The sequence below is a fragment of the Neofelis nebulosa genome, chromosome 14, assembly GCF_028018385.1.
Source record: "Neofelis nebulosa isolate mNeoNeb1 chromosome 14, mNeoNeb1.pri, whole genome shotgun sequence".
Lineage (NCBI taxonomy): Eukaryota > Metazoa > Chordata > Mammalia > Carnivora > Felidae > Neofelis > Neofelis nebulosa.
In genome coordinates this window covers 69,747,283-69,771,765 of record NC_080795.1, presented here as the reverse complement: position 1 = coordinate 69,771,765, position 24,483 = coordinate 69,747,283, and the positions used below count along the sequence as shown (strand labels likewise).

The following is a 24,483-nucleotide window of genomic DNA, read 5'->3' as shown; positions in this document are numbered from 1 at the left end:
TAATGAGAGTACCTACCACACAGAGCTGTGGTGGGAAATAACTGAGATAAAGGGCCGTAAAGCCTCGGCATGGTGTTTACAGCAGGGGAAGAAAGCGGTGCAGCTAATCCTTACAATAAAGTGGTCACTGTATTGGTGAGCTTCCGAAGCGAAAGAATTCTTCCCCTTTTATCCCTGAGTCTTGAGCTCCCAACCAAGCCTGATAACTGCTTACTGGGGAAGGAAGGTGTGAGGCTTAACTGAAATGAGGTCACTTGAGGAAATCGTAAACTGGCCCCTTAGCAAGGAGATAACTACAGTTATCTGTAGTAACGATGGCAAATAGTTCAAGCAGGATGTGGATGACTTCTTGGGATCCCAACAGTGCTGGGCCTGAGGGGTGAGGGGGAGAGGACATGTGTGCAGTTTATTCTCCAGAATTTAGCTAAATCGTCTGGAAGAGGGCTGAGTATTTTGGGCACTTACCTGGGCAGCCACTCACCCTTCCGTCCTGTGGGAAAGCCCACTGGAGCACTGTGACTTCCAGTCGTTAGTTCTATGTTCCGTTGCGTATTTTATTTCAGTGAAATGTTAAGTGTCTCGTATTGTGGGTTTTTTTTTTTCTTGTATAAATAAAATCCTATTAATACCAGGCCTGACTCTGTATATACTGAACCTGATTTGCAAAGGTCTCTATTTTCCCTACCTTGCTGGTCAGATCACAGGATCAAGGTCAGGGCCAAGCTCATAAGAGGAGCACCCCCTGTTGGTCGATTGAGGCATTTGTGTTCGCCAGAAATGTGAGGGTGCAGACTGACCAAGGACTTGGAGCCCGGGAGGGGAGGCAATAAACAAAGCAATCTGTCTCCGTAAGCATGAGCTGACTCAGTCTGGCTTGACATCTCCAGCCTCTGGCTCCCACACAGACTATCTCCTTCCTGCTTTCCACCTTCTTTTGAAATCCCTGTAGAGTACAAATTAGAGAAATCCCTCCCTATTACTTCTCCTTCACCACTACCACCAAATGACTTTATAATAGCACTTAAGGATGTATTTAAAACATTGCCTCCTTTTGAAATCTTCAATCATGCAACAAATACTTTGAGGGACCTAAGCACTGTACTGAATACACGATAGACAAAGATGAACAAACCAGGAGTGTTCCCTATTTCCATACAGCTTACAGACTGGAAGCTATAAGCTATGCTTGTGTGATACACAGCAACCACTTCCAAGATAATCATTACACCCACTCGACAGATGAGGAAACTGAGATAATTTAGTGAAAAGAAGAGGAGCTAGAATGAAGGGTTATGGGTTTTTCCTGTACTACGCATTGAGCCCCATTAGAAGATAGGACACGACAGAAAAAAAAACAAAAACAAAAGGTAAGGGAGAAGATATTAAGTATAAATCCATTAGTTTTCTCTTAAAATTATTTGTGAAAGATAGGGAAGGGGGTAGTGGATGGAAAGGAAGGTGAGTTCAAGCGCTCAACGCCAGGTCTCCCCAATCCATCCCCTTGTTGAAATGCCTCATCATTTTTTGGACACCTTTCAAACCCTAGGAAACACTCTAAAATTCCAAGCTAGGAGGAGTTTCCTTTGCAAGTCTGGCCATTGTAACTTTACCAGAAGCTGGTCAATACTTCCTCTTACCAGTTACAAAGCACAGTTTTTTCTGAATGAATTTTGTATTCAGTAAACAGTTAACCCTTCACCTTTCTGACTCACACTATTTATGTTATTGCTTAGCTTTGAGAATAGGATGAAGTCAGGGTGCCTGGGCGGCTCAGTCCGTTGAGCGTCCAGCTTCAGCTCAGGTCATGACCTCATGGTTCGTGGGGTCAAGTCCCTCATTGGGCTCGGGCTCTGTGCTGACAGCTTGGAGCCTGGGGCCTGCTCCAGATTTTGTGTCTTCCTCTCTTTCTGACGCTTCCTGTTCATGCTCTGTTTCTCTCCCTCCACCCCCCCCCCGCCCCACTCTGTCTCTCAAAAATAAGTAAACATTAAAAAAAAAGAATAGGATAAAGCCTAGGGCAGCTTTTTTGTGCATCCCCCCCAACGCTCCTACACACATACACAAACACACATCACACATATTTGCATCCTTACATGTAACCACTGAGAAACATGCATATGTTGGGGTGCCTGGGTGGCTCGGTCGGTTAAGCGTCCAACTTCGGCTCAGGTCATGATCTCACAGTCTGTGGGTTCGAGCCCCGCGTCGGGCTCTGTGCTGACAGCTCGGAGCCTGGAGCCTGTTTCAGATTCTGTGCCTCCCTCTCTCTGTGACCCTCCCCCGTTCATGCTTTGTCTCTCTCTGTCTCAAAAAAAAAAAAAAAAAAAAAGAAACATGCATATGTGAACACACATGTACACAAAATCAAGTACATACCTATGCAGATTCACTACATATGTAAAAACCCTTACACACATGTGTGTACATACAGATGTGTGTGTATGCACACACACAGACACACACAGGCATGGTGTTGGCTTTGTACTCTCTGTGAGAGGAAGTAGAAAGACCCAAAACGCTCAGACTCCCAGCTGAACATGTAAGAAACCTGTCAGTCCAATGCCTTTGGAGCTGTTTTCTCCTCTAAAAGAAGAAGGATATCACTGCTACTGTTGCCTGTTGAGCTCTCCATTCCCATCCTTCCCTATTGCTAGGGTGTGGGGAGTTCATCCTTGCATCCGATGACTAATGTTGTTTTCTTGTTTTTCTTCTACAAAAGTAAAATCATAAGGATTACTGGATAAAGTAGAATGAACTTGAATCCCACGTATAACACACCTTGTTTATAGCAGACACAGAGAATCATGGAAGAATAGAGACTCTTTGTATCTCATTAGAACAAAACAAGACATCCAAGAACACTCAGTCCAGCCCCTTCATGTTTCAAGCAAAGGTTAGGGAAGGTTCAGAGACCCGGAGGGCTACGTGATCAGCCTGGAGTCCACACTGCTCACTGTGAGTAGACTGGACAGAAGCCATAATCTTTTTGGTATCCAGTGAACGTGGTGAGTAAAGGCCACTATTACTGGGAAGCTATTCTCCTCTTCTGCTGCAAATCCTCCTTAGTATTCAAACCAGAAACCAGTAAAGTACACAACATAAAGTAAAGTGGGATTTGGGGCAATTATCCAGTGAGTCTTTGTTACAGATAACCAAAGCAGGCAATTCAAGTCTCAATTCAATTTTGCTGTCTTCATTTTGATCGTTAAAATAACCTACTTAAACCCAAATTTGTCTGTGTGGAGTCCTTTACTTCTCTGAGGTTGGACTCACTTTCCAAGCAGGGAAGGTGGGAGAGAGAAAGATTGAAAGAGAGAGATTGAAAGAGAGAGAGAGAGAGAAGGAGGGAGGCAGTTCTAGGCAACGTGACATAAAATAATTTAGAAAATTTTTTAGAAGTTTATTTATTTTTGGGGGGGTGGAGAGAGCAGGGGAGAGGCAGAGAGAAAGAGAAAGAGAGAAGAGAGAGAATCCCAAGCAGGCTCTGTGCTAACAAGCCTGAAGTAGGGCTTGAACCCATGAAACTGTGAGATCGTGACCTGAGTCAAAATCAAGAGTCAGACATTTAACTGACTGAGCTACCCAGGAGCCCCAATAATTTACAATTTTTTTTTAAATTTAAATTGAAGTGAAGTGCACAAAGGGCTCAAATCTTTTTTTCTTTTTAAAATTTTTTTAACGTTTATTTATTTTTGAGACAGAGAGAGACAGAGCATGAACGGGGGAGGGGCAGAGAGAGAGGGAGACACAGAATCGGAAGCAGGCTCCAGGCTCCGAGCCATCAGCCCAGAGCCCGACGCGGGGCTCGAACTCACGGACCGCGAGATCGTGACCTGAGCTGAAGTCGGACGCTTAACCGACTGAGCCACCCAGGTCAAAGGGCTCAAATCTTAAGTGTCCAGCTCACTAATTGCTGAGATATATGCATCCCTGGACACACCTATGTAATCACCACTCAAATCAAGACAAAATATTTCCATCACTTTAAAAGATTCCCTTGTGTCCTTTCTGAACCATATCTCCTGATATAACCACTATTATGACTTCTATCACTATAGATTTGGCCTCCCTGTCCTTGAACTTTATATAAATGTAATCATATTGTGTGTTTTCTTTTGTGTCTGACTTCTTTCACTGCACATAACAGTTGTGAATTTAATCCATGTTGTTGCATATATCAGCAGTTGGTTTTTATTGCTCAGTAGTGTTCCATTGTATGATTAAACTGTAATTTATTGATTCATTTTCAAGTTAATGGGCATTTAAATTTTTTCCAGTTTTCAGTTATTATGAATCAAGGTGGTTATGAATGTTTTTGTACATGCCTTTTAGTGTATTTCATTTCTCTTGTGTATATATCTAGGAAAAGGGTTTCTGGGTCATGGTGTAGGCAAATGTTTTGTTCTAATAGATTGTTCCCACAGTTTTTCAAAAGCAGTTGAACTTATTCACACTCTAATGGTAATATATAGAGTTCAATTACTCCCCAAACTTAGCAATACTTAGTATTGTTTGTCTTTTTTAAAATTTAGGCAATTCTGATAAATATGTGGTGGTAACTCATTGCAGTTTCAATCTGCACTTTCCTAATGAGTGATCTGCATTTTTTTGTTCAAGTATTTTTTTGTCATGTTCAAGTGAGTATTTGTCCTTTTGTTATTAATTTGTAAGCGTTCCTAATGGATTCTAGGTATGAGTCCTCTGCCAGATACAAACATGTATAATATTATAAAAACCTATCCCAGACTGTGGCTTGCCTTTTCACTCTCTTGTCTTCTGTTTTAAAAATATCTACTACCCCAAGGTACGAAAATACCTTTTTCTTTTTCTGGATATTTCACCTTCACATTTGGTGTGCATTATATCTATAATTAATTTGGGGGTATTGTATGAGGTACAGGCAAGGTTTATTTATTTATTTTTTTAACACCCAGATCTATTCAGAACTTCTCCGAATTGCCTTGAGACTTTTATCATACATCAGTGACTATGCTTGTGTGGACTCTTTTCTGTTTGATTAGTCTGTCTACTCATATCAGTATACATGGTGTTAATAATTGTAGCTTTGAGGAAGGTCTCAAAATCTGACAGTGTAAGTCTTCCAATTTCCTTCCTCTGCAAAATTTCTTTGGCGATTCTAGGTTCTTTGCAATTCTATGGAAACTTTAGAATTGCTTTATGTCCAACAACAAAAAATTTAAAAAAGTTTCAGAGATTTTAATTGGGATAGGATTGAATCTGTAGATAAGTTTGGACAAGATTTATATCTTAGACATACTGAATCTTCTAAACCATAAACAGAGTAAATCTCCTCACATATTCAAGTCTTTTTTAATTTCTCTCAGCAATGGTTTCCAATTTTCAGTGTAGAGGTCTTGGAAACTTTGATATCAGTTAGTCCTAATAATTTGATATTTTCTGCTGTTGTAAATGTTACTGTTTATAACGTCTCCAATTTTCTCAGTGCAAAGAACTACAATTAATTTTTGAATATAAACTCTGTGGCCAATGACTTTGTTAAATTCCATTATTAGCTCTGATAGTTTGTACATTCTTTTTGGATTTCCTTTCTACACAATCATACCATGTCGGAATAAGACAGTTTTTCTTCTTCTTTTTTAATCTCTATGCCTTTTATTTCTTTTTCTTACCTTATTGCTCTACCCAAGACTTGTATAATATTAGCCATAAGTATTAATAGGGAGAGGCATATGATATCTGTAGTTTGAAGGTGAGGAAAATATAGTGTGAAACATAGAGGTTGAAGAGACAAAACCCAATTTCTCTGACCCTATAATTGGCCCAAAAGAAAGAATACTGCCTCTGGAGCAGTTCTGGTGGGACAGATCTTGTGTTTGTATTAACAAACCTCTATCACTCAGGACTGAGTTAATTATTCTAGTAGGGTTGTGTCCAGTGCCCTATGTGACTCCTTGATCTAACCTTGTGAAGGAGCGATAGATGGAGGTTAGACTATCTCAAAATTGATTTTTCTATACTCTTCTACTACCCATGCAATTTTCATTAATTCCTTCCATGCCTTATTCACTCATTAAACAGGTATTTATTTATTTATTTATTTATTTATTTTTTTAATATTTATTTCTTTTGAGAGAGAGAGAGAGAGAGAGAGAGAGAGAGTATGTGCATGCACATGAGCAGGGAAAGGGCAGAGATAGAAGGAGAGAGAGAATCCCAAGCAGGCTCCATGCTGTTAGTACAGAGATCAATGTAGGGCTCAATCTCACAAACTGTGAGATCATGACCTGAGCTGAAATCAAGAGATGGCCACTTAACCGACTGAGTCACCCAGGCACCCCTGAACAGGTGTTTATTAAGTGGATCTTATGTGCCAGGCACTTTGGAAGACACTGGGAAATCTCTTTGAAAAATAGACACAACTCATCTTTTTTTAGCCTATAATTTTGTGGCTTTCAGCTGTCAATAATAAAAAAGCTACATTCTTAGGTTTAAAAATATGTCTAATTTTCCAATACAGTTGGGTATCTGGAGGCATTTGATTTTAAGCTTAGTGCAAAGGGAAAAAAAACATTGTTGAGGACCAAAGGTTTTCTACTCATCCTCAGACTATTGGTTTTTGATTATCTTAAGACCACTATGGCTGCCACAGTTCTAAACATGACAACTTCCCCTCCAAAATGTCAACAAAGAAAAAAGTGGAAGGGCAGGTTTTCTCTAGTATTGATCTCTTTTGCTAAGATATAAAATCTCTCTTAGAGGCTCCCCTGAAGACCTTTTCTACGTATCAGTGGCAGGAACTCTATCACAGGTCAACCTTAGCTATAAGAGAGGTTGGAAAATGAGTAGCTGGAAAAGAAGAGGGGTTTACCATGGAAAACACAGATCAGCCATAGTGATTCCACTAGAGCTGTGCATACTGTCATCTCAGAACAAACAGGGATGCTATTAGCAATGAAAAAGGGGAATTGTCCAATAGATAGGCAATAAGCAATGTCTGCTACAGGAGGAGATAATGTTTACCATATTACATCATCAATTAATTTAGATTCGGTCAGCCACTTTCATTAGTTTCTCTAGCACATTGTTCTTTTCTTTCATTGTATTTACCTCTATTTGATATACTGATTTGAACACTTATCTGCATATCATCTCTCCACCTACTGGCTATAAGCTCCATAAATGCAGAAAGCATGATTGTTTTGTTCACCACTATAAGCCCAGGTCCTAGACCAATGCCTGGGAAGTAAGTGCTTAACACAGATTTGTTAAATTAATAAATGAGTTATTGACAAATGTATACTTAATAAGTAGTAAATGAATGACTAATAGATAAACATGTAATTAAAAATTGTAGCCCTTTACTATGACATTGCTGCTTGATTAGTTATAGTCGTATCGAGTTGTCTTCAATTTCCCCAACTAAACCATCATTCATGATTCAAATATGGGGGATATTCAAAGGTATGAAGAGTACTATGAGATTTAAACAAGAGCTTGAGTCAATTGCTAGACAGAATTAGATTAGAAAAACACAGTTATGTCAAAACGACTCATTTGGATATTTAAGGTTATCCCAAATTTTCCCATAGTTTCTATCTCTACTCTGCTATCTTTTCTATTTTTTTTTAACTTTTTAAATGTTTATTTAGTTTTGAGAGAGAGAGACAGAGTGTGAGCCATGGAGGGGCAGAGAGAGAGGGAGACACAGAATCTGAAGCGGGCTCCAGGCTCTGAGCTGTCAGCACAGAGCCCGACGCGGGGCTTGAACTCATAATCTGTGAGATCATGACCTGGGCCAAAGACGGACGCTTAACCGACTGAGCCACCCCGGCGCCCCTGCTATCTTCTCTAAATCTTACACAATCCATACAGGAACAATTAATTTTTTATGCTTCTCCAAATGTTCATTCATTCATTCATTCATTCATACATTTATTCATTCATAAGACAAATACTTAACGTAGCTGGTCTAGGCTAGGCATTGTGTCATTTCATGACTCACTGTCTTAGGACACTCTCTGCCTTGAACATGCTTCTCTACCTACTCATATGACACATTCTAACACGTATTTTAAGACTCATTCAACTATCTTCACATTAGTTAAAACTTCTCCTACCCTGCACAGAATGAGATGTTCTCTTTTTCCTCTGGGATCACATAACATTCCTCCTATATCTCAGTAAGAATTTTTGAACTTTTGCTAAATTCGTTATTTGTTTTCATACTTTTCTCCTTCACTAGATGGTGACTCCTTCAGTACAGGAATTTGTAGTGATCAGATCTGTGTATTCAAGTGTCTTGCACAGTCTCTGATATCAATAGCACATGTTTGCTGTAGGCATATTCAGTGAATGCAAATACGAATATGCAAACATGTGGATGTTCAGTGACCCATTTTGCAGGTGAGAAAACAGGCTTTCAGAGGATCCTAGCAAGCATAGATCTTGGGCAACAATCTGGATACTCTGAGTCTTATGCTGGACATAACCCACAGAACCCAGCTGTCCTCTTAGTATTCCCTTGGGTGATGTTCCCCTCACCCTTGCCCCTGTCACTTTTGAGAAAGGCGTGGTCATCCTGAAATGGGGTGGTAACTTATTGGTAGAACCAACCCTGTAGTGTTTGCCACTCACCTCGATGAGCATGTGTGTGTAGCAATCTGCGGATTCATCTTTTCCGTCTTCTGTGGGTGTCTGCTCACAGGCAGCACCTGAACAACAACAGGGCCAACCTAGGGAGCGGAAGAGGGCATTTTCTAGTTCTGAACATAGATAAGCATCACACACTTTTTCCTCCTAACAGTAGTGGCCTCAAAAGTTCCAACGTAAAAGAAGAAGGCAAGGAGGCCCACTGCAGTGTGTGAAAATTTAGAGCAAACCTTGCTTTTCTCAGGACCCTGTTTCCCTCCTCTGGAAATTCACACTTTCATACTTGTAGACAAGTATTACACGTGCATCACCCTATTACACACAGTGCCTGGCTCATCATAGACATTCAGTAAATTTTAGCTTCGTTTTTTTCCCCTCTAACTCTAGGTTCAATAAACTAGAAAAAGCCTCACTTGACTCTGAGATTTGCTTTTCAAACTAGCTTATTTCAGACTATAATTATATGATCTAACATTGTAACCGTGTTTACTGTTGCTGTGGGTGAAGCATTTTGACTTTTTTTTCATAAGAACTCTGTTTTTGTTTTCGGCCTATTTCATAGGAGCAAAGCTGAGACTGAGGAAGGTCAGATGACTTTTTACTCAACAGACGTTGATTCAGCATTCATTTTCAAAGTATTTATTAAATGCCCACTGTATACTATTAAATATGATGAGGTTGATCATGGGGCCAAAACAGTGTTCTGGACTAAGCTACCTTGTGAGACTCTGGGAAACCTCTTTGAGAAAGTGACATTTAAATTCAGGTTTGGTTGTGATTACACACCCAGGAGAGTGTGGCCGAGTTGGGAAATGAACCCATGCCTGTTTGACTCTCAAGATCCTGCTCTCTCACAAATTCTGGTCCCAAATCATGAAAGCCAACTTGCATCCCTACCTAACTGCAATTGTTATGGTATGACACATAGCCCGGTGGCCTCAGATGCCTAGTGGACCTATTAGTGGATTCTTTGTGCCAGACCTAGCTAAAATGCCAAAGCCTACATACCCATCATGTCTGGCTTAGTACAAAGTCATCGACAAAGAGAAGCAGTTACAGCAGTTAAGAGCAATAGGTCTGACCACAACATAAGGACAAAGTTTGTTTTCCTAAAGCAGAATAAACCATTTATGGAGCAAAATCCTATACAAGCAGTGAATGGAAGAGACAGGAGGGGCTTTAGTGTTCTAGCTTTCTCTATTTATAGATGTAGATATTGAGACTCAAGAGAAGTTACATGACCCAATCAGTGTCATTCAGCCAGATAACAGCAGAATTACGATTAGGATCCAGCTCTTCTGGAGTGCCGGGGCGGCTCAGTCAGTTAAGCGTCCGACTTCAGCCCAGGTCATGATCTCACGGTCTGTGAGTTCGAGCCCTGCATTGGGCTCTGTGCTGACAGCTCAGAGCCTGGAGCCTGCTTCGGATTCTGCGTCTGCCTCTCCTCTGCTCTCTCTCTCTCTCTCTCTCTCTCAAAAGTAAATAAACATCTAAACATTTTTTCTTAAAAAAAAAAAAAAAAAAAAAGAATCCAGTCCTGGATTCTGAATCCCAGTACTGAGAAGAAACCTGATGTAGTGTCAAACCATGGGCTGTGGACTCACATCTGACACTAGATCCAGACTCTGTCCTTTACTAGTTGTTTGACCTTAACTTTTCAGTCTATGAGATTGCCTATCTCAAAGCAAGTTTTCAGGCCACTCTACGTATTTTTACCTCATTCTCTTTGACTTAATGCCCTATGTTCATTCATAATTTTCCCAAATATGTGACATTGATTAGTTTTACATGGAGAATATGTATTGTTGTGAGAGAAATTGAAATGAAAACACCATCAAGTCCCAACCAGTGCTCTGCTTACATTGAGTAATATTTAATAACTAGAATTTCAGGACAGCTGAAAGAGTTTGCCCACACCCCAAACCAATGTGACGAGATTTGACTCTTACAGCCAGCTCAGGGCAGTGATGACTGCAAATACAGAGAGCAGAGGGAGACATGAGAGGGTTTGCAAAACTTACCAATGCCAAACATTTGACCCATAAGGTAGAAATGGGTAATGCAAGTGAAGAAATGGCTTAGCCTTGGTGTTTTTAAAGTTGGGGGGGGGGGCACTATTGGCCTTTCAGGAAGGACATTTCTTCATGGCATAAAGGTTCTACTGGCTGGACAATATTTATCTTCCTTGTTCCTCCCAGATACAGTGGTGTTCCAGTCATTGGAATGGGCTGAGAGCCTCACTCTCCATTTTTTAAATGCTTCCTGAGATTGTACCACTCCTGACTATAAACCACTGGGCTTGTTAAGAGAACCCAATGACCCTGGTAATTCAGTTTCCTGGACTCAAATCCCAGCTTAGTGAACACATAGCTTTGTGACCTTGGGCAAGGTTACTCAACCTCTCTTGTTCTCCAATTTCCTCATCTTTAAAATTTTTTAAATTTAATGTTTATTTATTTTGAGAAGGAGAGAGAGACAGAGCATGAGCAGGGGAGGGGCAGAGAGAGAGGAAGACACAAAATCTGAAGCAGGCTCCAGGCTCAGAGCTATCAGCACAGAGACCAACACAGGGCTCAAACTCATGAGCCACTAGATCATGACTTGAGCTGAAGTTGGACGCTCAACAGACTGAGCCACCCAGGCTCCCCTAATTTCCTCATCTTTAAAACAGAGGCACTAATAGTATGCATCTCATAGGGTTGTTATGAGAATTAAGTGAAATAATTTACATGAGATTTAGAACCCAAACCCTATTAATTAAAAATGCATACATTTATTTTTATTACGCTTTCTGCTCTCGACTTCTAACTGTAAGAGTGCAAGCAGGGGTGTTTTACTCATCACCCATAAAAGAACAGTGATTAGGACTAGTAGCTTTTTAGTGGCCTGAGACCCCCAAAATAAATACACTGCTCCAAAAATTGAAAATAAAAATGAAGCATTAAAAATTAATAGATGTTAATAGAGTTTCTATCATATGTAATATCACGGTTAATTCAATGCAACCCAATTTTGTTGACATTAAAATATAGCTTAGATCACAAGAACATATAGAAAAAAAAATATGAATCAAACTCAAAGTACAATTCTTTCAAATATTTTTAAAGGAAAATGAAGCTGCAAACAGAACTCCAGTATCTTCTTTCCAGTTTCTCAGGCCAGTCTTGGCTCCTCCCTGATATCATTTTATTCTGCCCACTTTTTCTCATACCTAGAGCCTGGCCACTTCACCTAAGCTGCTTGCTCCTGGGTCCAAGCCTGCACTCTTGTCACGATTGTTTAACGGTGTCTTCACTGGCCTTCCTGCTCCCACTTTTGCCCTGAAATAATCCCATTTAAGCCTGAGTTAGATTATATCGTCCTCTGTTCAAAACATCCAGTCCCCTCCCCCCACCACACCTGGTGGCTTCTGTTCCTTCTTAGTGAAAAACCAAATCCCCACTTACAGAAGAACCTCTTGTTTCTTACTGTTCCCCTGACCTCATTTCCTTTCACCTTTTCCCTTGGTCAGTGTTCCCCAGCCATACTGGCCTCCAGACATGCCAAGCACATGTGTGCCTCAGAGTCTTTGCACTGGTTGGATCCCTTCCTGGAATGTTCCTCCCCCAGTTTAGCTTGGCCAACTTCCTCACCTCCTTCAAGTGTTTGCTCAAACATGACCTTCCCGGTGAGATTTCTATGGACATTCTATTAGTATTATAATCCCTCCTTTAGCACTTCTGACTTCCTCCCATGAAACATCTTCTGAGAATATATAATTCACTTGTTTTCTTTATTGTTTGCTCACACTAGAAGGTGATTCCAAGTAGAGCAGTGTGTTTGTAATTTTTGTAAACGTTGGGATGCCAGAGGACTAAGAGAGTGCCTAGCACACAATAGGTGCTCAACAAATACTTGTTAAAGAAATGTGTCAATGTGTGATGTGAGTACATTTTATTAGGCTTGATATGACATGGATTCTGCCACTAAGAGAGGAGTGCTTAATGAAATGTTTACCAGAGTTTTTAAATATTCTTAAAATATCCCATGCAAGTTTTCCTGCCTGTATCTTACAGAAACCCCTGGAATTTAGCCTGTACAGGACCTCCTGTAAACTGACCTATTAGTTCAGCTTCCCAAAGACTCAAATGTCCAGGCTGTTTTATGCCTCTTTACCTTTATCTGTGCTGTTAACTTCTCTCTGGAGTTTTCTCCCCTGTCCCCCTTCTTTTGCTTCCACTCGCATGTACACTTTAGGACTCTGAGGATTTTCCTTGAGAGGTTTCTGCAAATCCCACTGTTGGCTTAGGTGTTCACAGTCCTCAGTTCTTCAGTCCCCACTACATTCTTCTGGCTTTGCATTTACTATGTGACTTTGAAATTATTTCCTCCCATGTTCATTTCTCCTCCTGGATTGCAAACTCCTAGAGAAGGGCCCAACAATAAGTGCTGAGTTGCACAGAAGATAAAGGCAAAGCATGTGATGATGGAAGGCTTGCTAAGAAGGTAAGTTCCAAAAGCCAGTCTCCTTTCACGTGGGACCCATGATTTTCAACCTAGACTATTCAGAGATCGATGTCGTTATAGAAGAATGGGGACTTGGGTATCAGGCTGACATGACTTTGAATCCTGGGTCCCTAATAGCCAGATGTGTGCCTTGAACAAGTCTTTGAGCTTCAGTGTTCTCATCTGTATAGTGGGGATAATAGTGCACAACTTCTGTAAATCAGCCAGCACAGAGTAGATGCCCAATACAAGCTGATTCCTTCATTCCCTTCTCAACTCTGGGAAGGAAGTGAAATAGTTTCTTCTTGGTGCCCATTCATCTTCCCCCAGTTGGGGCACAGAAGAGCTAGGGTAGAGCTGCCTGACCTGGGGGAAGGGCTGTCAGCAGTAGGCGTTGTTAGATGTGGTAGAGCTTGCTGACTTCCTCCTGGGGGCCCAGTTAACAACTGGTATGTTCCTTGATAGTTAAGTTCAACTTTCACTTCTTAGCTCCTAAGAGAATTGACTGAAAGTTAAGTCTGTATCAAGTGGAGGATGTCTTTGCCAGATCTTCGTCCTTGCCAGCTTCATCCCAGCTCTTCCCAGTCCACATCCAGGGATCTGAACGCTGCCGTTGGTCCTCCTCCAGCAACACTGATAGGCAGGGACACCTAGACCTGCCACATAGTGAGCCCTGTAACGTGCCAGGAGCAGTGGTAAAGATTTTAATACAGTGGGCTCTCCCTGGATCTTCAGGGCAACCCCATGATAGAGAAGGGATGCTATGATCATTGCTATGTTGTCTGTGATCAGGTTTAGTGAGCTTAGGTCACCTGCCTTCCCAGTCCCAAGCCATGGTACTCACATGTCAGCACCAATTGTCTTTCTATTACAAGGATTTGCAATTCATAATCATGGGGCTTCATTTTCAGGCACATGTTTAACCCATGATTTTCTAAGCGTTCATTCTACCAACAATGGAGAAAATCAAAAAAGAGAGCAAAGGTGAAGGAGAAATAGAACATTTTCTGTTATGTTGTAGGCTCTCCTAACCCTTTTTCTTCAGTTTCCCAAGTAAGGCTATAAGGATGAAAACAGTGACCACATGGCACAGAAGGATTTGATTAATCTAACTTTTTTTACGTTTATTTATTTTTGAGAGAGAGACAGAGTGAGAGAGAGCATGAGTGGTGGGGGGAGTGGGGGGCAGAGAGAGAGTGGGAGACAGAGGATCTGAAGCAGGCTCCACACTGAGAGCAGATCCCGATGCAGGGCTTGAGCTCACACACTGCGAGATCACGACCCGAGCCAAAATCAGACACTTAACCAACTGAGCCACCCAGGTACCCCTTGATGAGTCTAACTTTGGTGGTGTGAGATGAACTTTTTTCCCCCTAAGGATAGAAAGACTATAACATAGTGGTTAAATACATGGACTCTGAAGTCCAATTTTCTGGGTTCATTCTTTCCTTTCACCTGTGCTACTCTGCTGCAACTGTCCTTCATATGGGTTCAATGGCCTCACTGCAATACTGTTTAATTTCCAGTTTTACCTTCTTGGTTTCTTTGCTGCATTTAATGTGGTTGACCACTTATTCCTTAAAACTCTATTCCTCTGTCATGATATCACACACATTGGCTCTTCCTTTAGTCTTTCCCCTCCACAGTCCTTTCTTCCTTCATTCCCCTTTAAATATTAATGTTTCCCAAGGGTATCTTCTCACTACACTTATCTCCTGAGTCTACATACTTTCTCCAGCCCAACTCTTTGAATTTCACTTAGTTTGGCAATTCCACGTCTTGTTTTCTGAGTTGATCTGTTCTCAGTCCCCAAACCTAAATGTCCAAGTGTCTGATGGATGATGCTTTCTGGTTTCCTCCCATGCCTCCAAAGGCAACATGTTCTAAGGGAATTCATCATCAGCCTAACTATACATAAGTTTCCTCCTTGTATTCAATCTAGAAACTGAAGAGTCATTCTTGGTTCCATCTCCTTTCACATGTATCCATAATCCATTGCCAACTCCCATGAGTTGTATTCCTAAACATGTTAACTTTTTTCCTCTTTTGTCTTATCTCTATGATGTCTATGTACCTCAGATCCTCAGTATCTCTCACATCGGCTTTGGCAATGATTTTCTTCTAATCAGTCAGTCTGACCCATAGGTCATACACCCCTGTGTAAATGTGAATCTGGTGAAGGAAGGGCCACAGGAACTCTTACACCAACCAAGCTGGTATAACATCTAGGGAAATTAAAGCCTTGCATAACCTTTCACCCAGCAATATACCCCAGAATATGTTAGAGATACTCCACATATATACACAATGAGAAGCACATAAGAATGTTTAGAACAGTGTTGTTTAGGGGCAAAAATATGGAAGAAACATAAAGGTTCATCTGTAGGAAAGCGTATAAATAAACCATGGCATATTCATACAATGAAAAATAATATTACAGTCAAAATGAATGATCTGAAGAAAGATCTTCATTGCCAATCTCGGAAAAAGATTGAGTTAAAAAAATCAAGTTGTAAAAAAATTTTAATCATTTGATACCATTTATATAAAATTGAGAAACACAAAAACAATTCTATAATCATTTATGTTTATATAGAAATCAGCACTAGTATTAAATCATGCATGAGAATGACAACTATCAAAGTCATAAAGTGGTTACTGTTAAGAGGGTGATGTGTTAGAAGCAGAGCACATAGTATGTTTAAACCATATCTATAATGTTTTCTTAATTTAAATAATCAATCTTGGCAAAGTACGACATTTGATTAAGTAGGGTAGTGAGTGTATGACTCTTATATTATTCTCTATAATTTTCTCTATACTAAAACATTTTTATAATTGAAAAAAAATCTGACAGTGTCTCTCCTTTGCTTAAAATATTTCAGTAGCCTCCAACTGGCTACCAAACAACATCCAAATTCCTTAATGGAAAGTCTTTCCTAACTTGGAGCTTGTTGACTTATGATGGGTATTTGTCATTGCTTTTCTGAAAGATATTTCCTCCTTGTCAACAGAGCCTGACTTCCAGTTGGGTGTCCACGTGGTTCTATGGAAACTGACACCAAAACTCAGTTCCAAGTTTGGACCATGTGATCTTGGCTTAGTCAATCAGCATATTCCCTTCCCTTCACTTAGTGCCTATTTCAGGGATGGTCACGTAAACTAAGTCGGTTTAGAAAGAGTGAATATCAGTGTTTCCGATGAGAAACATCAAGCAAATGCTTTACTCTTCTCTATTTCTTTTTAAAATTCTTGTTTTTAAATGTTTATTTATTTTTGAGAGAGAGAGAGAGAGAGACAGTGTGTGAATGGGGGAGGGGCAGAGAGAGAGGGAGACACAGAATCTGAAGCAGGCTCCAGGCTCTGAGCCGTCAGCACAGAGCCCGACGCGGGGCTCGAACTCATGGACGGTGAGATCATGACCTGAGCTGAAGCTGGACGCTTAACCGACTGAGCCACCCAGGCGCCCCTATTCTTCTCTACTTCTATTTGCTTTTTTGTTATGTAAGGTAGGCTGCTGTAATAGCAAGTACAATAAATGCAACACCAAAAACAAAAATATATAAGGGCTTCAACATGATGGCCCTGCCAACTTCAATAGATAGCCTTCACTGACATCAAGCAGGAGTCTGGGAAAGAGTGCAGGGCTTGTGTCTGGGAGCCTGTACGGGCAAAGTCTGCAAGCGGTGAATATCACTGTGGCTCACATCCCATCGTCTAGAACTGTTGCATAGCCATACCTGGTTTTACACAGGCTGGGAAATGTAGACTACTTGTGTACCTGGGAAGAAGAAGACAATCGGTTTGGAGAAGAACCAGATTGTCTCTCACAGGTATGAAAAAAGGAAGTATTTAGGATATGAAAGCTAACAGCAGCCATTTGCCTTTGAGGCAAGTCAGATTAAGAAAGAAGTAGAAACTGTGAGCCAGGAGTGACACTGAAAGAAATCAGGCCTTTGAGAACATTTGTTTCGCCCAACGTGAATTTATTGAATGCCTACCCTAACACAGGCAGTTTACCAGGTATCAGGAGGATAGCAGTTGAAATAGAAAACTCTGGCTACCCGTGGCTTCCATTCCAGAAGGGCTAGAACTACTGGACCAAGTCTAACTGGAAATCTGCTATGTCTCTAGATCAGTGATGTGAGCCAATACATTCCCTTTACTACTTCAACTAGTTTGTTCCTAGTGTCCTGTTGTTTTCAACTAAGAACGTCCTTCCTTACATACAACTTCCATCTTCTCATCTCCGGCCAAGCAAAATAGCTCTTCCCTGCATACCCTATGACATTTCTCATTCAACTTTGTACACAATTTCCCCTCAATTTGAAATGCCCTCCTATCCATGCTCAAAGTTACATATCTTAATTGCTGTAGACATAGAGTTTGAATTATGGACTTCTAAAAATACGCTCTTCATTCTTTCTTTCCTGCTTAGATCAGGTATTTTTTCTGGCATATTAGTTAAAGGGATGCAACTCTGTGTGTGAGACTATTTATATGTATTTGTGAATACTATAAAAAAAAATCAGGGGCCTCAGAGTTGTCTTAGTTGGCATGGGCTGTCGTAACAAAATCCCATTGACTGGGTGGCTTATACATGTTTCTCACACTTTGTTCGAGGCTGGGATTCTGACACTCTAAAGTGTCAGCATTGTCTGGTTCTGGTGAAGGCTTCCTTCCTAGCTTGAAGTTGGATACCTTCTCACTCTATGCTCACAAAGCCTTTCCTTGGTACATGAGCACAGACGCAGGGGTCAGGGGAAGTCTCTTTCTCTTCTATTAAGGCCACCAACGAAGGGCACCTGGGTGGGTCAGTCGAGCATCTGACTCCTGATTTTGGCTCAGGTCATGAACCCAGGGTCATTGGATCGAGCCCTGCATTAAGCTCCACACTTATCGAGGAGCCTGCTTGGGATTCCTCTCTCTCTTTCTCTCTCTCTCCCCTTCTCCCCTGCTTGTGTTCTCCCTCTCTCTCTAAAAAAAAAAAATAAGGCTGCTAATCCTATTGGATAAGGACTCCATCTTATAACTGACTTCATGTAACCTTAATTACCTCCCCAAACCTCTACCTCCAAATGTAATCACATTGAGGGTTAGGGCTTCAACATATGAATTTTGGTGATGGGGGCACAATTCAGTCAACAGTAAGGGTCTAGCATTCTACAAAAACATTTCAAAACTGTTATGTAGAGATGCTTGTCAAATTTAGTGCTCAAACCTGTAGTATCGGATCAGCTGGGAGCTTGTACAAAATGCCAGTTCTGAGGCTGCACTCCAGAGCTCCTGAATCAGAATTCCTGGGGGTAGAGCCAAGGAACTTGTATTTTCACAACTTTTCCACATGACTTTCATGTGTTCTCAAGTTTGAGAATCACTGCCTGTGCTCTACAACACTATTTCCTTAATGAGATTTTTTTTTTGAGTAAACCTGTTTCATGATGAAAAGTTTAAGAGATGCTGGCTTGATAAAGGTAACCACGTTTTTAGTTTTTTGTATGACTTCAGGAACTTGGGATGGGCTACGGTACTCAGTGAATCTCTAATGAGAGATGTATGCTGTGTTTCCATAGCATGTCCCCCCACCACAAACCACACTCAATTTTGTTTCAGGTTTAAAGGCAGACCTATTATGAACACCTGGAAGAACTAATAAGATGCCTTACAGCTTAGTAAAAGATGGTCTAAAGTAATGACTGATTTCCACACACTATTATTTTGTTTGTTATCTGGCTTATATTTATCTCTCTAACTAGACTCTATTTTCATCCCAATGAACAGACACAGGGCCTTATATTTCATATATACCCCTGGCCTAATGTGCTCAATAAATATTGTGAAATGATTGGCATTTAATGTATTCTATAAGTAATAAATAACTTTTAAGCCTTAGACTTTATAGAAGGACATTTATCTATTATTATTGAGCTGTTATTAATCTTAAGCATTCTCTAGATATGAACAATAATGTGAAGAACAGGAGATTTGGAGAAGACACTATCATTCCTGATTCTTGGTCTTACTGACTTGATCTGGAGTAAATAACCTCTCTGTGACTCAGTCCTCTCCTCTTTGAAATGGGAACGTGATACTCCTCCAACTGCAGGGTTAGTCCAAGGGCTACATGAGGAATATTGCTGAAAATGGTTTCCAAGTAATTTAGAAAGGCTGATTGTAAACTTCATCCAGTTTTCAGCTGTTTGAGATAAGTGATCCTATCAGTACACTATTAAGTGAAGAAATTGTCAAGGTTAAGTGATCACTCTTTCCAGAGAGTTTTCTTTTTTTTTCTTTTTCTTTTTCTCCTTCAAGAGTAGCTAGGGTGGGCTCATCTGAGTGTTCTCCTCCGACTTGCCCACCTTACTTTCTTCTTAGTATCTCCATTCATTGGGATACGATGCTGCAAAGCTTGATGGCATTGAATATTGTGGGAGAGATGAATCTGAATAAAGAATCACAGTTGAATCATTGCTAACCTTGATGGATTAGCACCAAGGAGCTCTTCAAGATGTCATTTTTTTAAGCTTTTTGAATGATTGGTTTTCAATGGTTCCCTCAAAGGAATTTTAATTTTGAGAGCTGCATAGACAAATGCACACACAAATCATTTAGTGTCCACCTCCCGGAGAAAGAAAAAGTGCTTATAAAGTAAAATTTCCTCTTTTTACTTCACCAGCTTCCTGCCAGAGCAGAACTTTTCTTTGTTCAAAGTCTAACTTAGAAGAACTTCTTCTAAGTAGTTTTAAGAGTAGGGGGTATATATTTGAAAGGATGAAACTCTGTTGAGGGATTATCCACTATTTTTTTTTCCCAACAACGTATAAAAAAAATCAAGTCTGCTAATAATGGAGATGGGTTTTACTGACGACAGTAACACACATTTATCACACACCCTCCGCGTGCCATGAATTCTGCTCGCCATTTTATACGTCTGATCCCATTTGGTGTTCCAGTATGCGCATGAGGTTGAAACTCTTATTATTCCCATTTTATAGGAAATTGGTTCAAAGAAGTTTCGAGAAGTAAAGCAACTCTTTCACTATCAGAAGATGTTTGTGGTAAAGCTTGCATGGCAAATATGGGGTTCCTGGTTCCAACACTCACTGAGTGATGAGGACACTTTGGCTCTTGTTGACTGGGCTTCTTCAGCTGTGAAATGGGAATGATTAGGATCCACCAGAGAATGAGACATGACATGTGGAAAAACACAGTGAACCGTAAAGGGTATGAAGTGTTTAGGGTGTTTTTCCTTTTTGATAATTCATCATTAATAATAATTTTGGCTAACGTCAGCAAGGCAGTCCTGAGAACCTGAATGCCTGGGTTAGACTCTTGAAGATACCATACCATGTGTTTGCTGTGTAACTGTGGTCAAGTTACCAACATCCCTGTGCCTTTGTATGCTCTTCTGTAAAATATAGATAATGGCTATGTGTGCGTGTGCGCACATATGCATACTGTTCTCTGAGAGTTGTGTTGACTTCTGACACATACGTACTTCATAAATTTTACCTATTATTATTATTACCATTGTTGTGGCTTTCCCTTGGAAGCATACTTCTGATATGAGCTTGAGAGAAGACACTGGCAAAGAACACAAAGAACAGGAGAACCCTCTAGATTCCTTGCCAGCATTAAAGCTTCTTTCCCTAAATGGACTGCCTTCCGGGAAGGAGAGGCACTGCCCCCTTTGCATGTTTCATTTTCCTCTTGCCCACTCTGTTCACATGCTCTGAGTAAGGACACATCAGCAAAACCCCAAGAGATTCACTGTTTCACTGATAATTATGAACCCGCTGAGCCTTTGCAATGTTGATTATTTAGGCTGTGAGTACAGAAAATTAAAGGTCGACCAGCACCCAGTTTCTCACAACTGTAAAAGCCTGGTCCACAGAAGTCCCAGTGGCATGTGGGGCTGGGCCTTCGGCACATGCTCTTTAGAAAATCGCTGCCCTGAGGCATTTCACGACAGGGTGAAGTCCCTCTTTGTTTCAAATTTGCATATTTCCTGAGTTTGCAAATTTTGTTGCATTTCTTTTGTCACCAACAACTACCAAGTCCTTCTACATTTGCACTACATTCACTGTAGTGGTTTGAAATGGGACATTGAAAAATCCTGGGGTGAGACACTGAGGACTGGAGACAGCTTCCTCTCAGAGCTGTTCAAGAATGTTTAGCATCAGTCTAGAAAATATTTTTTTCTCCTAAGTCTTCAGATAGAGACCTATATAGGGGCTGATACTTATGCGTAGAATCTATTAAAGAATCCATCTTGAGTGCTAGAAACCCAAGCTGGTAGTAACGAGAAGCCTGCAGTGATTTATTCCAGAAGGAAGATGGAAATGTTAACTAAATACTTTCTAAGTACCGGGCATTGAGTTAAACACTTTCATATCCTTTCTAATATGCGGTTGAGTCTAAGGTGATAATTTAATACGATTCTCACAACAGTTTGGCAAAATGGGTATTACCTCTATAAATGAAGACTCAGGGGCTGTAAGAAACTTAGATACCAAGAGGGTAAATAAATTAGACCTGACCTTTCACAACCTTGTCTATTGCTTTGGGACAAATAACCTCAGACGTTAGCTTAAAACAATGGAAGTTTATTATCTCACATCTCTTGGAACATAGGAAGCACTGTATTAGTGATTGCTATCTCTGTGAGGACACTTCTTTCCCCGGTGCTGTGTACACCTGAACTGGAACGTTCGTGGTATAAAATCATGGAAGGTGAGGTCACAGAACAATGACCATTCAGACAAGCATGGGGTATGCCAAGTACTTTGCATATAGGAAATCGATGAACTTCACAAAGACGCAGTGAGTTAGATGTGAGTATTATCCCCATTTTAGAGATAAGGAAAGAAACTTAGAGATGTTAAGCCTGGCTCAAAGTTTCACAGCCAGTGAGTGGCTCAGAAGCTACCCCCAGGCAATCTGGTTGCAGGGTCTGTGTTCCCAATCTCTACACCATACAGTCTAAGGGCTGGATTGTGAAGGAGCCTGTAGAGCATGGCCTTATCGCCTCATCCATGGAATAACTAGGAGCTATTGAAGAAGAAAAATACAAAGACAATTGTATTTATGGGTTAGAAGAGGGGCCCTGACCACGATATACAGCACAGACCGAAGAGATGGTGAAGCTAGAGACAAGAAGACTGGAAAAATACTGTATTTTAGAGGACAGTGTGAGAGCTGGTCTAGTAGGTGAGATCAAGGACACTTTGAGAAGCAATGGGAGATAATATTGAAGAACAGCGCTCTCTTAGTAAGAGCTTTGAATTTTTCTTGTGCCAATATTTTGTTTCAGGTACTGTTTACCATCTTCCTGTGTTTTTCTTCATTTACAGACGTGGCCTCACCCAGCTTCTCCTGCAGTTTACTGTGGCTATGAGACTGAGCTCTGGCCAACAGAATGTGAATGAATATGATACGAGCCATCACCATGCATCCTTTTTTATTCCCTGTCCTCTTCTGGCGGCCTGTGGTGGCAGCCCCAGATGACTACTGAAACCACATATTCAAGATGGCGGAATCGCTATCAGCCTGGATTCCTGAGTGAGTGTGGAGCAGAGCCACTCCACCCGCAAACCTTCAACATTCTCTTCATTTGCCACCTAGCTGGAGTGTTACATACTGATATGACAAAAAAAATGTTATTGTGCCAAGCCCTTGCAAATCTGGATCTGTTTGCTACCACAGTCGAGCTTAAACTACTACGTATCCCAGCCACATAATGCTAAAATTTTGAAAGCCTATTGCCCAGAGATCTATTAAATCTTTAGTGCAAACTAGTTCTCTTTGATATAGCTCTCTCATGCTCTTTTACACTGTATGTTAACTAACCGGAATTTAAATAAAAAAACTAAAAAAAAAAAAAAATCAACTCTTCATGCTTTTTGAAACTTCTTTCTGTCACAGTGTTTATGGGGAAGTCCTTTTGGATATATTTTGAGATAGAGGAAATTAAAAAGAGAATAATACGAGATGAGAAAAAATAGTGTCTCATGTTTCGGGATTTACCAAAGATGTCATCTGCCCTGGTGGGAACAGCATGATGGGCAATCATTCGTAACCCACAGAGCACCGAGTTTCTGAAAGTACACTATTTTTAACTTAGCTCAATTTCACTGAAGAGGTTACCCAGGTGAATACCCTAAATATGTAAAATCCGTATTTTAAACACAATGGCAAGAAACCAGAAATGGGTTGGCACATTTCTGATTCTCAGAGAGTACAAAGGGGCCCCTGAAGACTGACAGCACTGGAAAAACAGAAGAAACTGGTTTGTTTCTTTTTTTAAAGAGCAACCAACCTCAAACTTACTACTAATGACTGTTTCATTTCAGTCTACCCACGTGGTTTTGTTTCTTACACTCTGTAAATGTGAGCCTTTTTGGTCATTCTGACAGATTTTCCAGCACTAAAAATATCAGGGGCTTAACTGACAAATCATGGGTATTTTTGACATGATAGATTAGCCCTGGGAAATTCTCCCCACCTGCTGAAAAAAAAAAAAAAAGACACCTGAGGGTTACAAAGACTCTGTGGTTGGCCTAAGACTTCTGTCTTTCTCTACCATCCACCCTTCCTTATTTATATATAAATGGCACATGATGAGTTAGGGCAGTATTTTAAAATATGCTAATGTTAATGAATCAATATAGGAGCTAATAATTCCTTGTTTACCCGTGACTTTTCATGCACTAAAAATACGTGAAGATGAAATGCCTGTTTATTTCTCAGTAAAAATTCAATCGGTGATCTCCTATTGCTTTTGAGGGCATTCATTGGCACCCATGATGTGAACGCTCGCTGATGTGAAAACCCAAGGCGAAGCGGTCACACAACCTGATGAATTCCCTCGACGACTCCCAAGTGGCCATTTACCTCCTAAGCTGTTTTACTGCCAATTGACTTTCCTGTGCTGTGTTCGGTCAGCAAGTGCTTGCTTACTGGATGGAGACTCTGGGCCTGGCTTTGTGGTACATGCTGAAGGCACAGACCCTGTCCCTGACTTCATCGAGGTCATAGTCGAGGAGGGAAGCCAGATTTAATGGAACGGTCACACAAATAAGTATTTGCTTGTAAACTAATAAATACTGCAAGAACAAGGGGCAGGTGATTTGACAGCCTGTAACAGGGGATCTAATACCATCCAGTGCTTCAGAGTAATGCTTTCCTGTAGGAGAATGAGAACTGCCATCTAAGGAAGCGGGAGCATCAGTCAGTCAGGTGGTGTAGATAAAAAACCATCAGCTGCCCCCATCAAGAGGTGGAATTGGTTTCCCTACCCACAGGATCTGGGCTAGCCTCTGACTTAAGTAACCAGTTGCACGCTGAAGTGGACACTTCTCCTCTTGC

General features: G+C 40.8%; 2 long non-coding RNA genes across 2 annotated transcripts in view; one reads left to right on the top strand and one right to left on the bottom strand.

The window, feature by feature from the left end:
* Positions 1-22,911, top strand: part of LOC131494623 (uncharacterized) — a 42,392-nt gene extending 19,481 nt beyond the window's left edge. The window contains exon 2 of the long non-coding RNA XR_009253498.1: positions 22,470-22,911. This is a non-coding gene — a long non-coding RNA (uncharacterized LOC131494623). The remainder of the gene's footprint in view (positions 1-22,469) is intronic.
* Positions 1-24,483, bottom strand: part of LOC131494621 (uncharacterized) — a 249,758-nt gene that overhangs the window by 9,676 nt on the left and 215,599 nt on the right. The window lies entirely within an intron of this gene.